Source organism: Phocoena sinus, chromosome 8, assembly GCF_008692025.1.
Source record: "Phocoena sinus isolate mPhoSin1 chromosome 8, mPhoSin1.pri, whole genome shotgun sequence".
NCBI lineage: Eukaryota > Metazoa > Chordata > Mammalia > Artiodactyla > Phocoenidae > Phocoena > Phocoena sinus.
Window position 1 is genome coordinate 70,694,685 of NC_045770.1, and position 18,055 is coordinate 70,712,739.

The 18,055-nt window shown below is 35.9% G+C and overlaps 1 protein-coding gene across 3 annotated transcripts in view; it reads right to left on the reverse strand.

Annotated features, from left to right (window-relative positions):
* SOX6 (SRY-box transcription factor 6) overlaps positions 1-18,055 on the reverse strand; it is a 624,715-nt gene that overhangs the window by 494,752 nt on the left and 111,908 nt on the right. For all 3 annotated transcript variants that reach the window (XM_032641113.1, XM_032641114.1, XM_032641112.1), the window contains exon 3: positions 3,094-3,175. The gene's annotated coding sequence lies outside the window, so the exon portion shown is untranslated. The remainder of the gene's footprint in view (positions 1-3,093; positions 3,176-18,055) is intronic.

Genomic DNA, 18,055 nt, shown 5'->3' on the forward strand with positions numbered 1-18,055 from the left:
AAGCAGTTATGCAACTTGTAAAATTATATGACACCTCATCAGTATCTTCTCTTCAACACTCCTTCCTCCAAAAGTAAAACCATCCCCAAAAAGTCATAGCTTTCCAGAGGACTTATTAACAAAGTAGGGTGCTCAGTCATTCATAAAATATTCAAAACCATTTATTAGTGAGGTTTCTGCTAGGAAAGGTAATATTTAAATTTATGATGACTTATCAGCTCCAAGATTGTGTCAAAATATCTGCTGGGGTTTGCTGAGTATCCAATTTTTCTCTTAAGATCAGCTTTACCTAATCGGAGTAGTTTAGACTGTGTCAAAAGCCAAGTTGGACTGTATGGTTTTCCAGGGCAAGAGAAATTCAGGTTGTTCACAAAGATGTAGTGCATTCTCCTTTGCAAGGGATACAGAAGTGGCAAGAAATTGAGCCAAAGTTACCAAACAAGCTTTTGGTTTAAAACCTATTCCATTTTTATTACGAAGTTTGTGGCACAATACCATTTATTACTACCATAGCATAATGAAAGCATTCCTGCAAATTCTTTGAATGGATCCAATCTGCTGTCTAAAATATATCTCTACTTCTTTTCTACTCTACTTATTTTCAGACCTTATGTATAATTCATTTCTTGGCAAGAGTGAGATTTTTATAGTGTAAAATTTTTTCCTTTTAATTCAGATTTTTTATACTCTAAAGAATTACCAAGAAAACTACGGAATTTTTTACATGAGGATGAAAAGGAGCTGCTTCATGACACAGGTGGCAAATTATCATCATTAACCCCACATATTTATCATGTGGACATAATTGCCCATTTGAAGATGTGAATGAAAATATAATATTGAGACATAAGCCTGACTATATTGAAATTTATTAAAAGCTTATAAGCATCCAAAATAGTGTCCATTCGATTTGTTTATTTCCTTCCAGTTTTAAGTCAAAGTGTTTCACCAGATAGCAACAAAGACCCAATGCAGCCAAAAATAAAATAAAAATAAATAAATAAATGGCCCTTTTTTAAAAAAAGCTTAATTTATAAGCTTTTTCCCCTTGCAGTTCAACTTGACTATAATAGTTAGGATTTCTAGGTAGAAATATGGACCCAAATATTTCAAGGACCAAATAATATCCTTTTTCTTCGCATGAAAATTTAAATTCTTCATTTATACCCTTTAAAAGAAGAAATCTTACAACAAAGTGGTTATATTAGCCTGAAAGAGGCCAGTTTAGAGATCTAAAAATAATTCTTTTGTGATCATAAAATGTATTGGGGTATGTGCGAGAAGGACATAGATGATTCAGACAGCTCAACAAGCCACCAAATTTTAAGGAGCAAGATCTTTCCACTTCAGTCATTGCCATATTATTTCTAGGCCCCACATATTAAGAGGTGTGTCCTGGAGTTACTAATAATTAAATAAAATTGTGTCACTCCTGTGGCATTTTATTACAAAAAGATACATTTATTTCCCCACGAAAGCAATATTTGTAAAATAACTTTTAAGTCCTAAATACTGAATATACTTAGCTATTACATGTATTATTATTAGCATGTTTTAAATTTTATGACAAATGCTTTATATAGTTTACCTGCATAGATTATGTAAATTTACTGGTTATTTAAAGTTAAGAGTTACATGTTTAGCTGAAATACCAAAAAAGGTACTTCACTCTGAAACTATGAATAAATGGGCAATTTAAAATATCACAAATCAGCCATAATGCACTATAAGAATTCTTATGCATTATTTCATTAAATCAAGATGGTAATTTATTGTAAAGCGTTTTTTAAAATTTCACAGCACATAGTCATGTGGGCTATGAACCTTGCATTTCTAAGAAGTGACTAATATTTTCTTCATTTCATCTATAGTTTGAAAGAAAAGTATAAAAATACTCACCAGAAACTAATATTAGATGACTAAACTCATCTTCACATGTGATTGGGCCCAGGTTTGTCAAGATGAACTATAAATGCATTAATATCCACAATACTGCCAAATGCTGAATTATTAATATTGTCAGCTCCTTGGTTTCAGTTCATGCCCTGTTGAGGAGTTTTGTGAGATTCATCAAAACTCAGCCTCTCAACATGTTTACAAGTATCATGGAGGCAACACGTCTTAAATTAAAATAAGGTGACTTTCAACCAAGCAAACTGTCATCAAGGCCAGTCTAAGATTCATAAATGCAAAGAACCAGTCTATAGTGAAGACAGCAGATGAAGTCAGGTGCTACCACATGCCAGATCCTTGCCAACTCAGCACCCAGCAGTTGAGATACTAGGTAGATGACTAATGGTGGTTCTTCACTTGGCAGGATCAGCAGCATTATGCACTATACCTATGAGTTGTATATGTCAATGCAAGTATTCAAGAACCAAAAACAGTGCTGAAAATTGGCTCCAAAACTGCTATGGCTTATCAATTTTTATTCTATTGACTATGCAAATTTTTCAGTTCTCTAAACCAAGGACAGAGTTACTTAACTGGAAGAGTCCTGAATTTTTCCTTCAGTGAAAAAAGTAAAAGATTACTCTGTTTTAGTTATGCTAGAACTCCTTTTAAAATCTCCATGTATCCAAAATATTTTTGTAAGTGCACATGAACAATGTTTTTTTATAAACCAATTGGAAATTTAAAGTATGATTACTTTTTAAAAGTCAAAAGTTTCTAAACTTTACTCTGTACCTTGTATTATATGATTTCCATGATGGTAAATTAATATCAAAACTGATTTTATTCATAAAACAAATAATTTTAAAGAATACAAGTAGTTTCCAGACTTGAAAAATTTTAGGATTTCTGATACTCATCTTTCCAATCTTTCATTCAGTAGATATATTCCCTATAAATAGAAACATTTCTGAAAAATATTGAATTGTGGTAGTAAAATTGTTTCATTTGTATGTAAAGTTTAGCCAATAATCCTCATAGTTATAAACATAAGTTAAAACTAGAAGATGTAAAGAAACTGGGTGTTAAAATTACTTAGGTCTTAGTATTAGACCACAAAAATGCAATGCAATCCTCATTTGCCACGGAAATAGGAAATAAATGGGAACATTAGTTATACTCATAAATTATATATTATACCTGGGCTCTTATACAAAGTGATGAGGGGTCACAAAGTCCTTCTTGAAGCATTTTTCTTTCCTCATCAGAAGATATAGAATGTCTAAAAAGAAGAAACTAATAGTTATTGGACCCACTATCTGCAACATAAAATAAATTTACTCTATGCATCATATAATCTTCCCAACAACCACACCCATTTTATAGATGAGGGAATTGAGTCTCAGACAGGTTAGGTAATTTTCCAGAGTTACACCAGTGACAGAGATAAAACTGAAGCCCTACTGAACCCAGCTCCAAGGTCCATTTGTTCTTTCTGTTATATTATGCTTATTTATCACCTATAGTACTTTTTATGTTTATGCTATTCTCCACTATCTAGAATTTCTTTCTGCTTCTTCTCAGTTAATCCATCCCTACCACTTCCTTCCAAGGTTCACAAATATACTCCAAAAAGTATACTGTGTTCTCTCAGCACTTTGTTTAAAAGCCTCTATTACAACAATTCAAATTACACTGATTCACACAATACACATTTATGAAATGTTACCAACGTTACCATCTATATCCAGCAAGGTGCTGAAGGTATCACAAAATGGTTGCATTGACATACTACAATAAGTCTTTCCTAGTCTCCATTCTATACTCCTCTATCCTCTCTCACCTTCACAATAACTTTAGAAGTAGTAGTAGTAGTAGTATTTACTAGTATGATTGTCATTATCATTATCATTATTATGAACCTCAACCAACCACCTTTTGCTCTCATGCTGCTCTCTGGAACTCCTCTCCACTTTCATTCTGCTCAAAGGTTCTCATCCACTAAACCATCTCTCTTTCCTTCCCAATCAAAAATTCTACTCTTGAATATTTCATAAAAGGTGTGAGATACTCTCGATTATTCATTTATGCAACAAAGATCTAAGCATTTACTATATGCTGGAAACTAATGATAGATAAACGAGATAGATCTTATTTGTCTAGGAGCTTACAATCTACCACAAAATACAAACAAGTAAACCAAAATTTATAATGTAGATCCATGTCATCATGAAAGTATGTAAAAAAAAGTGATGTGAGTACAAAGAATAAAGAGTAATAATTCATCTGGAAGCCTTCATATGGAAGGTGGTATATAAAATAAAGCTTCATTATTGAACAGAATGCAGGTGGAGAAATAGCAATAGTGACTGATTATTGAATACTTTCTATGTGTGAAGCACTCAATATACTGTATGTTTAATATATATCATATATTTTCTTCACATATGTAGACATTTCTGTTCCTGACCAGGATGGACTAACAGGGACTGGATGTACCCTTCTTGGGTTAAACAACTAAAAAAAACTGGATGAAATATATAAAAACAACAGTTTTCAGAAACTGGACATCAAGCAATGAAGAAGTAATTCCTGAGAAAGGAAAAACAAATGAGGTCATCTCTACAGTTGTCCCAGATTACTGCCTCAAGAAAGAAATTACCAACTGCAGCGTACAGAGGCAAATCCTAATGGTCTCACTGAGTTAAGAAGACGAAGCTGGGAGCCTAGGGAGGCCCAGGTGGATATAGTTGGTAGGGTAAAGTAACAGAGGAGAAAGACCTGCACATACACTTCCAGAGGTCTGCAGAGAATCCCTCACGATTACTGATAAGCACACATGTGTGAGGAAACTAACCAAAGTTAGGGAAAGATATACCTAAAAGGAGCAGAGAAATCAATCCCCAGAGCTCACACAAATCCAGTAATAATTCAATTTCCCATCATCAAAGTGTAAAACTTCACAATGCCAGGGGCACTGGACAGAATACTCAGAAGAGTATTATTGCCTCAGCAGTGCAGAAACTTAGCCTTACACTATAGGCTGCACTGGTTCCAACTGACAGTGCTTGAAAGCAAGTATTGAAAGGATCAAACTGTTTCCAAGTATCTTAACTACACACCAGAAAAAACGTCCAAAAATATTTATAGAAATACTGAAAGATTCAGCACTCAACAAGGTAAAATTCACACAATTTCTGGCATCTAATAACAAATCACCAGTCATGCAAAGAAGCAGAAAAATACCGCTCATTATGAAGAGAAAAAGCAATCAATTGAAATTTCTCCAGAAATGACACAGGTGATAGAATTAGTAGACAAGGATATTAAAATAGTTATTAGTTGTATCCTATTTGTTCATGAAACTAAAATAGACTGAACATACTAAGTAGAGATATCAAATATACAATAAAGACCCAACTATAACTTCTAGAGATAAAAAATACAATGTCTGGGATTAAAAATCATAGGGGTGGAATTAAAAGCAGGTTTGACTCTGCAGGACAAAGATAAGTGAACTTGAAGGCTTATCAATGGAAACAATGCAAAATGAAACAGAATAGGGAGGGAAAAAGATGAAAAAATGTGAACAGAATCAGAGAACTGAAGAACAACTTCAAGCTGTCTAATATGTGTGTAATTGGATTCCACAAAGAATGGGAGTTAAAGAAAAAAATTCTGACGTAATAATGGCTGAAAATTTTTCAGATGTGACAAAAAACTATAAACCTACAGATTCAAGAATCTCAAAAAACCCAAGCTCAGGAAACATTACGAAAACTACACTAAGGCACATAGTAACCATGTTGCTTACAACCAATGTAAAAAGAGAAAATCTTAAAAGCAGCCAGAGGAGAATGACACATCATACACAGAGAAACATAATAAAAATTAAGGCAGACTTCTTTCTGAAAACAATGCAAGCCAAAAGACAATGGATCAATATTTTAAAATTACTGAACCACAAAAAGTTAATCTAAAAGTCTATACCTAGCAAAATAAAGATTTTTCAGAAATATAAAAGGTGATGGAAATATCACCATCTCACCAGCAGACATAATCTACAAGAAATATTAAAGCGGTCCTTCAAGCAGAAGGTAATTTGCCAAATGGAAATCTGAATCTACACAGAAATAAAGTACATTGAAAATGGTAAATATGTGGGTAAATATGAAAGATTATTTTTTAAATATCTTTAAAATATTGACTATTCAAAGCAAAAATAATAAAAATTATCTTTAGATTTAACATATGTAGAAGTAATGTGTATGACAATAGCACAGAGGCTAGGAGGGAGAAACGGAAGTATGCTATTGTAAGATTCTCATCCCATGTGTGATGTGGGATAATATTACTTGAAGTAAGACTGTGGTAAGTTGTATAGGGTTGCTATAACTACTAAAGCAACCACTAAAATATATTAAAACAAAAAAATTAAGAAGTCAATAAGGGATTTTAAATGAAATCATAAAAATTCTCAATAAATTAAAAAGAAAACAAGAAAAAGGGGAAACAGAATGATGAACAGGTGGTACAAACAAGAAACAAAGAGCATATCATATATTTAAACTCAACCATGTCAATAATCACATTAAACGTAGATGGTCTAAACACCCAAATTAAAAGGGAGAGATTGTCATACTGGATAAAAAAGCAAGACTCAACTGCATGCTGGCTACAAGAAATCCACTTTTAAATGAAGACACAATACTTTAAAAGTGAAAGGATGGAAAATATATACCACAGTACCACTAATAAAAAGAAACCTGCAGGGCTATCAGACAAAGTAGATTTCAAAGCAAAGAATATTACAATGGATAAAGGGATTTTTATACAATGATAAGGGTGTCAACTCAGTAGGAGGACATAATGACCCTAAACATGTATAAAGCTAATAAAGCTAATAAAGCTAATAAAGCTTCAAAATACAGGGAAGCAAAACTAATAAAATTTCAGGAAGAATTTTAATCAGAGTTCTCAAAATCTCTCTCCCTCAATTAAGGGTAGAACACGTAAACCAAAAAAATCAGTAAGGATATTGAAGACATGGACAGCACTGTCAACCAACTTTACCTAGTTTACATTGATAGAACTTGCCAACCAACAAAAGAACTAGTAATTCAATAACAAAAAGATATCTTGAAAATCTGTAAATATTAGGAAATAACACTTCTAAATGACACACAGATCAAAGAAGAAATCAAAAGGGAAATTAGAAAGTATTTTGAAATGAATAAAAATGTAAACACCACATATTAAAATTTATGGAACACAGCTAAAGCAGTACTTAGAAGTAAATTTTATAGCACTAAAACCTATATTGAAAAAGGGGGTCTCAAATCAATGATCTCAGCTTTCACCTTAAGAAACTAGAAAAAGAAGGGCAACATAAACCCAAAGTATGCAGAAAAAAATGAAATAATAAGACTAAAAACAGAAATCAATAAAATAGAGAAAAGGAAAGCAATATTAAATTTGATGTTGTGTTTACATTCTCATAGCATAAATGAGAGGCGACATCACTAAATATTCTACAAATATTAAAAGATATGTATTATGAACAAATCTATGCCAATAGATTAAACAATTTAGATTAAATGCACTTAAATAAACCACAAAACTTAGATGAAATAGATAACCTCAATAGCCCTACACCTATTTTTAAAAATTGTATTTGTAGTTAAAAACCTTCCCCAAAAGAAAACTCCAAGCCCAGATGGTTTCATTAGTGAAGTCTTTCAAGTATTTAAAAAGTAATAATACCTACTGTACACAAATTCTTCCAGAAAATTATATAGAAGGTAATACTTCACAACTCATTCTACCAATATAAGGCTACAGTAATCAAGTAATCAAGATAGTGGCATAAAAAAATAGACAAATAGATCAATGGAACAGAATAGAGACTCCAGAAATAAATCTATATATATATATATATATATATATATATATATATATATATATATATATGGTCAGCTTATTTTCAACAAAAGTGCCAAGGCAATTTAATGGGGAAAAAGATAATCTTTTCAGACAATGGCACTAGAACTGGAGAGCCATAAGCCAAAATATATACCATAAACGTCATCTCACCCTATTACAAAAATTACCTAAAAACGAATCATACACCTAAATTAAAAGCTAAAACTATAAAACTTCTAATGGAATGTATAGAAAAAAATCTTAGTAACATTGGGTTTTGCAAAACTTTCTTGAATGTAACATAAAAAGCATGAAATAGAAAAGTAAGAGGGGAGACCTTCAAGATGGTGGAGGAGTAAGACGTGGAGATCACCTTCCTCCCCACAAATACATCAGAAATACATCTATATGTGGAACAGCTCCTACAGAACACCTACTGAACACTGGCAGAAGACCCCAGACTTCCCAAAAGGCGAGAAACTCCCCACGTACCTGGGTAGGGCAAAAGAAAAAACAAGAAACAGAGACAAAAAAATAGGGATGGGACCTGCACCTCTGGGAGGGAGCTGTGAAGGAGGAAAAGTTTCCACACACTAGGAAGCCCCTTCACTGGTGGAGACGGGGGGTGGCGGGGGCGGGGGGAAGCTTCGGAGCCATGGAGGAGAGCACAGCAACAGGGGTGCAGAGGGCAAAGCGGAGAGACTCCCGCACAGAGGATGGGTGCCGACCAGCACTCACCAGCCCGAGAGGTTTGTCTGCTCACCAGCCTGGGCTGGTGGGAGCTGGGAGCTGAGGCTCAGGCTTCAGAGGTGAGATCCCAGGGAGAGGACTGGGGTTGGCTGTGTGCACACAGCCTGAAGGGGGCTAATGCACCACAGCTAGCCGGCAGGGAGTCCGGGAAAAAGTCTGGAACTGCCTAAGAGGCAAGACACCATTGTTTCCGGGTGCACGAGGAGCGGGGATTCAGAGCACTGCCTAAACAAGCTCCAGAGACAGGCACAAGCCGCGGCTATCAGCGCGGACACCAGAGACAGGCATGAACACTAAGGTTGCTGCTGTAGCCACCAAGAAGCCTGTGTACAAGCACAGGTCACTATCCACACCTCCCCTCCCGGGAGTCTGTGCAGCCCGCCACTGCCACGGTCCCGTGATCCATGGACAACTTCCCCAGGAGGAACACACGGCGTGCCTCAGCCTGTTGCAACGTCACGCCGGCCTCTGCCACCGCAAGCTTGCCCTGCATTCCGTACCCCTCCCTCCCCGGGGCCTGAGTGAGCCAGAGCCCCCTAACCAGTTGCTACTTTAACCCTGTCCTGTCTGGGCAAAGAACAGACGCCCTCAGGTGACGTACATGCAGAGGTGGGGCCAAATCCACAGCTTAACCCCGGAAGCTGTGCAAACAAAGAAGAGAAAGGGAAATCTCTCCCAGCAGCCTCAGGAGCAGCAGATTAAATCTCCACAATCAACTTGATGTACACTGCATCTGTGGAATAACTGAATAGACAACGACTCATCCCAAAATTGAGGTGGTGGACTTTGGGAGCAATAGTAGACGTGGGGTTTGATTTCTGCATCCAATTTGATTCTAGTTTTATGTTTATCTTAAGTTTAGTATTTAGAATATATTATCATTGGTCGATTTGTTTATTGATTTGGTTGCTTTCTTACTTTTTTTATATATAGATATATTTTTTTTCCTTTTTCTCTTTTTGTGAGTGTGTATGTGTATGCTTTTTTGTGTGATTTTGTCTGTATAGCTTTGCTTTTACCATTTGTCCTAGGGTTTTGTCTGCCCGTTTTTTGTTTTTTGCTTTTTGTTTTTAGTATAGATTTCAGCACTTATTATCACTGCTGGATCTGTTTTTTTGTTTGGTTGCTCTCTTCTTTCTTTTTTTTATTACTTTTTAATTTTTTATTTTTAATAATTTATTTTTTATTTTAATAACTTTCTTTCTTTCTTTTTTTCTCCCTTTTCTTCTGAGCCATGGGGCTGACAGGGTCTTGGTGCTCCGGACGGGTGTCAGTCCTAAGCCTCTGAGGTGGGAGGGCAGAGTTCAGGACATTGGACCACCAGAGACCTCCTGGCTCCACATAATATCAAATGGCGAACGCTCTCCCAGCTATCTCCATCTCAATGCTTAGACCCAGCTCCATTCAACGATCAGCAAGCTACAGTGCTGGACACCCTATGCCAAACAACTAGCAAGACAGGAACACAACCCCACCCATTAGCAGAGAGGCTGCCTAAAATCATAAGGTCACAGACACCACAAAACACACCACCGGACGTGGTCCTGCCCTCCAGAAAGACAAGATCTAGCCTCACCCACCAAAACACAGGCACCAGTCCCTGCCAACAGGAAACCTACACAACTCACTGAACCAACCTTACCCACTGGTTGCAGACACCAAAAACAGCAGGAACTATGAACCTGCAACATGTGAAAAGGAGACCCCAAACACAGTAAGTTAAGCAAAATGAGAAGACAGAGAAATACACAGCAGATGAAGGACCAAGGTAAAAACCCACTAGACCTAACAAATGAAGAGGAAATAGGCAGTCTACCTGAAAAAGAATTCAGAATAATGGTAGTATAAAGATGATCCAAAATCTTGGAAATAGAATAGAGAAAATACAAGAAACATTTAACAAGAACCTAGAAGAACTAAAGAGCAAACAAACAATGATGAACAACACAATAAATGAAATTAAAAATTCTCTAGAAGGGATCAATAGCAGAATAACTGAGGCAGAAGAACGGATAAGTGACCTGGAAGATAAAATAGTGGAAATAACTACTGCAGAGCAGAATAAAGAATGAAAAGAATTGAGGACAGTCTCAGAGACCTCTGGGACAACACTAAATGCACCAACATTCGAATTATAGGGGTCCCAGAAGAATAAGAGAAAAAAAAAAACAGACTGAGAAAATATTTGAAGAGATTAGAGTTGAAAACTTCACTAATATGGGAAAGGAAATAGTCAATCAAGTCCAGGAAGCACAGAGAGTCCCATACAAGATAAATCCAAGGAAAAACACGCCAAGACACATGTTAAACAAACTATCAAAAATTAAATACAAACAAAAAAAATATTAAAAGCAGCAAGGGAAAAGCAACAAATAACATACAAGGGAATCCCCATAAGGTTAACGGCTGACCTTTCAGCAGAAACTCTGCAAGTGGGAAGGGAGTGGCAGGACATATTTTAAGTGATGAAAGGGAAAAAACGACAATCAAGATTACCCTACCCAGCAAGGATCTCATTCAGATTCAACAGAGAAATTAAAACCTTTACAGGCAAGCAAAAGCTAAGGGAATTCAGCACCACCAAACAAGCTTTACATACAACAAATGCTAAAAGAACTACTCTAGGCAGGAAGCACAAGAGAAGGAAAAGACCTAAAATAACGAGCCCAAAGCAATTTTAAAAATGGTAATAGGAACATACATATCAATAACTACCTTAAATGTAAATGGATTAAATACCCCAACCAATACACATAGACTGGCTGAATGGATACAAAAACAAGACCCATATATATGCTGTCTACAAGAGACCCACTTCAGACCTAGGGACACACACAGAATGAAAGTGAGGGAATGGAAAAAGATATTCCATGAAAATAAAAATCAAAAGAAAGCTGGAGTAGTAATTCTCATATCAGACAAAATAGACTGGAAAATAAAGACTATTAAAAGAGACAAAGAAGGACACTACATAATGATCAAGGGATCAATCCAAGAAGAAGATATAACAATTGTAAATATTTATGCACCCAACACAGGAGCACCTCAATACATAAGGCAAATGCTAACAGCCATAAAAGGGGAAATCAACAGTAACACAATAATAGTAGGGGACTTTAACACCCCACGTTCACCAATGGAAATGATCATCCAAAATGAAAATAAATAAAGAAACACAAGCTTTAAATGACACATTAAACAGGATGGACTTAATCGATATTTATAGGACATTCCATCCAGAAACAACAAAATGCGCTTCCTTCTCATGTGCTCATGGAACATTCTCCAGGATAGATCACATCTTGGGTCACAAATCAAGCCTTGGTTAATTTAAGAAAATTTAAATCATATCAAGTATCTTTTCCAACCACAACACTATGAGACTAGATATCAATTACAGGAATAAAACTGTAAAAAATACAAACACATGGAGGCTAAACAGTACACTACTAAATAACCAAGAGATCACTGAAGAAATCAAAGAGGAAATCAAAAAATACCTAGAAATAAATGACAATGAAAACACGACGACCCAAAACCTATGGGATGCAGCAAAAGCAGTTCTAACAGGAAAGTTTATAGCAATACAATCCTACCTCAAGAAACAAAAAACATCTCAAATAAGCAACCGAACCTTATACCTAAAGCAATTAGAGAAAGAAGAACAAAAAAAAACCCAAAGTTGGCGGAGGATACAAATCACAAAGATCAGAGGAAACAAATCATAAAGTTGGTAGAGGAAACAAATCATAAAGATCAGATCAGAAATAAATGAAAAAGAAATGAAGGAAACAATAGCAAAGATCAATAAAACTAAAAGCTGGTTCTTTGAGAAGATAAACAAAATTGATAAACCTTTAGCCAGGCTCATCAAGCAAAAAAGGGAGCAGACTCAAATCAATAGAATTAGAAATGAAAAAGGAGAAGTAACAACTGACAATGCAGAAATACAAAAGATCATAAGAGATTGCTACAAGCAACTATATGCCAATAAAATGGACAACCTGGAAGAAATGGACAAGTTCTTAGAAAAGCACAACTTTCCAAGACTGAACCAGGAAAAAAGAGAAAATATAAACAGACCAATCACAAGCACTGAAATTGAGGCTGTGATTAAAAATCGTCCACCAAACAAAAGCCCAGGACCAGATGGCTTCACAGGCAAATGCCATCAAACATTTAGAGAAGAGCTAACACCTATCCTTCTCAAACTCTTCCAAACTATAGCAGAAGGAGGAACACTCCCAAACTCCTTCTACAAGGCCACCGTCACCCTGAGACCAAAACCAGACAAAGATGTCACAAAGAAAGAAAACTAAAGGCCAATATCACTGATGAACATAGATGCAAAAATCCTTAGAAAATACTAGCAAACAGAATCCAACAGCACATTAAAAGGATCATACACCATGATCAAGTGGGGTTTATCCCAGGAATGCAAAGATTCTTCAATATATGCAAATCAATCAATGTGATAAACCATATTAACAAATTGAAAGAGAAAAGACATATGATCATCTCAATAGATGCAGAAAAAGCTTTCGACAAAATTCAACACCCATTTATGAAAAAAAACCTCCGGAAAGTAGGCATAGAGGGAACTTACTTCAACGTAATAAAGGCCATATATGACAAATCCATAGCCAGCATTGTTCTCAATGGTGAAAAACTGAAACCATTTCCTCTAAGATCAGGAACAAGACAAGGTTGCCCACTCTTACCACTATTATTCAACACAGTTTTGGAAGTTTTAACCACAGCAATCAGAGAAGAAAAAGAAATAAAAGGAATCCAAATCAGAAAAGAAGAAGTGAAGCTGTCACTGTTTGCAGATGACATGATACTATACATAGAGAATCCTAAAGATGCTACCAGAAAACTACTAGAGCTAATCAATGAATCTGGTAAAGTAGTGGGATACAAAATTAATGCACAGAAATCTATTGCATTCCTCTCCACTAATGATGAAAAATCTGAAAGAGAAATTAAGGAAACACTCCCATTTACCATTGCAACAAAAAGAATAAAATACCTAGGAAGAAACCTACCTAGGGAAACAGAAGACCTGTATGCAGAAAACTATAAGACATTGATGAAAAAAATTAAAGATGATACAAACAGATGAAGAGATATACCATGTTCTTGGATTGGAAGAATCAATATTGTCAAAATGACTCTACTACCCAAAGCAATCTACAGATTCAATGCAATCCCTATCAAACTACCAATGGCAGTTTTCACAGAACTAGAACAAAAACTTTCACAATTTGTATGGAAACACAAAAGACCCCGAATAGCCAAAGCAATCTTGAGAAAGAAAAACGGAGCTCGAGGAATCAGGCTCCTGGACTTCTAACTATACTATAAACCTACAGTAATCAAGACAGTATGGTACTGGCACAAAAACAGACATATAGATCAATGGTACAGGATAGAAAGCCCAGAGATAAACCCACGCACATATGGTCACCTTATTTTTGGTAAAGGAGGCTAGAATATACAATGGAGAAAAGACAGCCTCTTCAACAAGTGGTTCTGGGAAAACTGAACAGTTACATGTAGAAGAATGATATTAGAACACTCTCTAATGCCATACACAAAAATAAACTCAAAGTGGATTAAAAACCTAAATGTAAGGCTAGACACTATAAAACTCTTAGAGGAAAACATAGGCAGAACACTCTATGACATAAATCACAGCAAGATCCTTTTTGACCCACCTCCTAGAGAAATGGAAATAAAAACAAAAATAAACAAATGGGACCTAATGAAACTTAAAGGCTTTTGCACAGCAAAGGAGACCATAAACAAGACGAAAAGACAACCCTCTGAATGGGAGAAAATATTTGCAAATGAAGCAACTGACAAAGGATTAATCTCCAAAATTTATAAGCAGCTCATGCAGCTCAATATCAAAAACAAACAACCCAATCTAAAAATGGGCAGAAGACCTAAATAGACACTTCTCCAAAGAAGATATACAGATTGCCAACAAACACATGAAAGGATGCTCAACATCACTAATCATTAGAGAAATGCAAATCAAAACTACAATGAGGTATCACCTCACATCAGTCAGAATGGCCATCATCAAAAATCTACAAACAATAAATGCTGGGGAGGGTGTGGAGAAAAGGGAACCCTCTTGCACTGTTGGTGGGAATGTAAATTGATACAGCCATTATGGAGAACAGTATGGAGGTTCCTTAAAAAACTAAAAATAGAACTACCATACGACCCAGCAATCCCACTACTGGGCATATACCCTGAGAAAACCATAATTCAAAAAGAGTCATATACCACAATGTTCACTGCAGCTCTGTTTACAATAGCCAGGACATGGAAGCAACCTAAGTGTCCCTCGACAGATGAATGGATAAAGAAGATGTGGCACATATATACAATGGAATATTACTCAGCCATAAAAAGAAATGAAATTGAGTTATTTGTAGTGAGGTGGATGGACCTAGAGTCTGTCATACAGAGTGAAGTAGGTCAGAAAGAGAAAAAAAAAATACCGTATGCTAACACATATATATTGAATCTAAAAAAGAAAAAAAATGGTTCTGGAGAACCTAGGGGCAGGACAGGAATAAAGACACAGACATAGAGAATGGACTTGAGGACACAGGGAGGGGGAAGGGTAAGCTGGGACGAAGTGAGAGAGTGGCATGGACATATATATACTACCAAATGTAAAATAGCTAGCTAGCGGGAAGCAGCCACATAGCACAGATAGATCAGCTCAGTGCTTTTTGACCACCTAGAGTGGTGGGATAGGGAGGGTAGGAGGGAGACGCAAGAGGGAGGAGATATGGGGATATATGTATATGTATAGCTGATTCACTTTGTTATAAAGCAGAAACTAACATACCATCGTAAAGCTATTATACTCCAATAAAGATGTTAAAAAAAAAGAAAAGAACAGTAATAAATTGGACTTTTTCAAAATTTAAAACACTGCTCTCAAAGGACACTTAAAATTAAAAGGCAAGCCACAGGCCAGTAAAAAATATATACATAACATTATCTGATAAATAACTTGTATTTTTAAAAAATATATAAAAATACTCTTACAACTCAATAAAAAAGAAGACAACCCCAATTAAAAAAAACAGCAAAAGATTTAATATGCACTTCAACAAAGTAGATACATGATGACAAACAAGCACATGAAAAGAGCCCAACATCATCAGTCATTAGGGCAATAAAAATTAAAACCATGAGCCACCACTACAAACCACTTGAATAGCTAAAATTGAAGACTAAACATACAAAGTGTTGTTAAGAATGTGGGACAGCTGGAACTCTTACACATTGCTAGTAGGAATGTAAAACGGTAAACCACTTTGGAAAAATCAGCAGTTCTTATAAAGTTAAACATGCACCTAGGTAAACTAGCCATTCCATTCCTACGTATTTACCCAAAAGAAAACAAAGCATATGTCCACTCAAAGACAAATGTCCAAAGCAGCTTCATTTGTAATAGCCAAAAACTAGAAAGAACCTAAATGGATAATCAAATTGTGGTATATCCATACAATGAAATACTTACTACTCCTCAATTTAAAAAATAAGTTATTGACATGCCCATGAGTGAATCTCAAAATAATTATGCAGAATGAAAGAAACTAGACAAAAAAGAGTACATAACGTGTGACTCCACTTACATAAAGCAAAACTTTTAATGCAATCTATAGTGGCAACAATCAGTGACTGCCTGGGGATGAGGCTGAAAACAGATCAAGGAGGGGTAGGAGTAAGGGACTCAGGAGGGGTAGGAGTAAGGGACTCAGAAGGGGCATTAAGAAACCATTAGGGGTTATGGATATGTAAATTACCTTGACTGTGGAAATGGCTTCACTGGCGTATATGTATATCAAAACATCAAATTAAACACTTTAAATGTATGCAGTTTATTATATGCCAATTATATCTCAATAAAGCTATTAAAAGAACATGCAGTAGGTAATATTCTCACTTTACAGGTGAGGAAGCTAAGGCTCCAAGAGGCTCTATGATTTGCCTAAGATCACAGCTATTACACAGCAGTATCCAGGGGTGGCAGGAATTCCACACGGTATATTTTTAAACTAATATGAAGTAACTAATACAGTTCTGCTTCACAGAAGGTACTCAAAAGTTGTTTTGGAGTTTTAAAATTTAAAGGCATATAAAAAGCTTAAGATGTGAAAAAGTAATAGATTTTAACTTTCCCATAAGATACATAAATTATTAAAGAAGATTTTTTAACACCAAATATCTTAATTGATAGAATGCATGAGAGGTAGAGTTTCTGTCATTCATTCAAAAAGCATTTTACTGGAACCTATTATGCACTACATAATATGAACAACTTGCTAAGCACAAATGAGACAGATATTTAAGTCATACACAGGTTATGAAAGAGCACCCTTTGATGAAGTACTGGCAAGGGGCTCAGTTTGTCAGCAGGGTAAGGTACAGACAGTTGAATGGACAGGAACAGCTACCATAGGTCTCCAAGAAGAAACAATGGGCAAAGCACTTCCCAGAGATGAATTACTCGGTGTTTTTTGTTTGTTTGTTTGTTTGTTTTTGCGGTACACGGGCCTCTCACTGCTGTGGCCTCTCCCGTTGTGGAGCACAGGCTCCGGACGCGCAGGCTCAGCGGCCATGGCTCACGGGCCCAGCCGCTCCGCGGTATGTGGGATTTTCCCGGACCGGGGCACGAACCCGTGTGCCCTGCATCGGCAGGCGGACTCTCAACCACTGCGCTACCAGGGAAGCCCGAATTACTAGGTTTCATACCAGTTACTTTCTTGTTCTTTTTCATATATGTATATTTCATCTCCTCCTACAATAGATTATAATAAATTCCTGATGACTAATTCTTCGTTTACCATTTTAAATTCCACCTCATGTCCAGAAGAGTCCTGAATTCATATTCTTATTGAGTGAATGAATAAATGAATTAATACATGTTAGTGTTAGTCTGAATGATAAGGTAATGAGAATGATAAGGATCCTTTTCAAAATCAACTTGACTTTATCCCATTTTCTTGAAAAAGTCTATTTTTTAAATCTTATTTCAATGTCTTTTCTTACTCATGAGTGTATTTTCCTGCACTATTTCCTTTTCCCTTGAAAGAGACAAGTAGAGAGGCCCTATATCCAAAGCATGATATTTGCTGTGACTATACCTTCTGTGGAGGACAGAATGTAGCAATATAACCAGGGAGTTGTACTCATCATTTTATCTGTGCATACCCGTTTTATTCCTCACAGATGTCAGGTACTAATCCCTATGTGAAAGCCACCTGATAGGAATGTCATAATCTCCAGTGTCTTCACTATTCTCACTCATGGTAGCCAAGTTTTACCTTATGCCCCCGAAATCAACAAGGTCCTGCCTGTGCACTTGATTGAGCTCCTAGTGTTAATATCTTCTGTGTTTATGTTATGCCTTTAAATCATCCAAGTAATTTTATCTTTAAGTATATTCTCATTC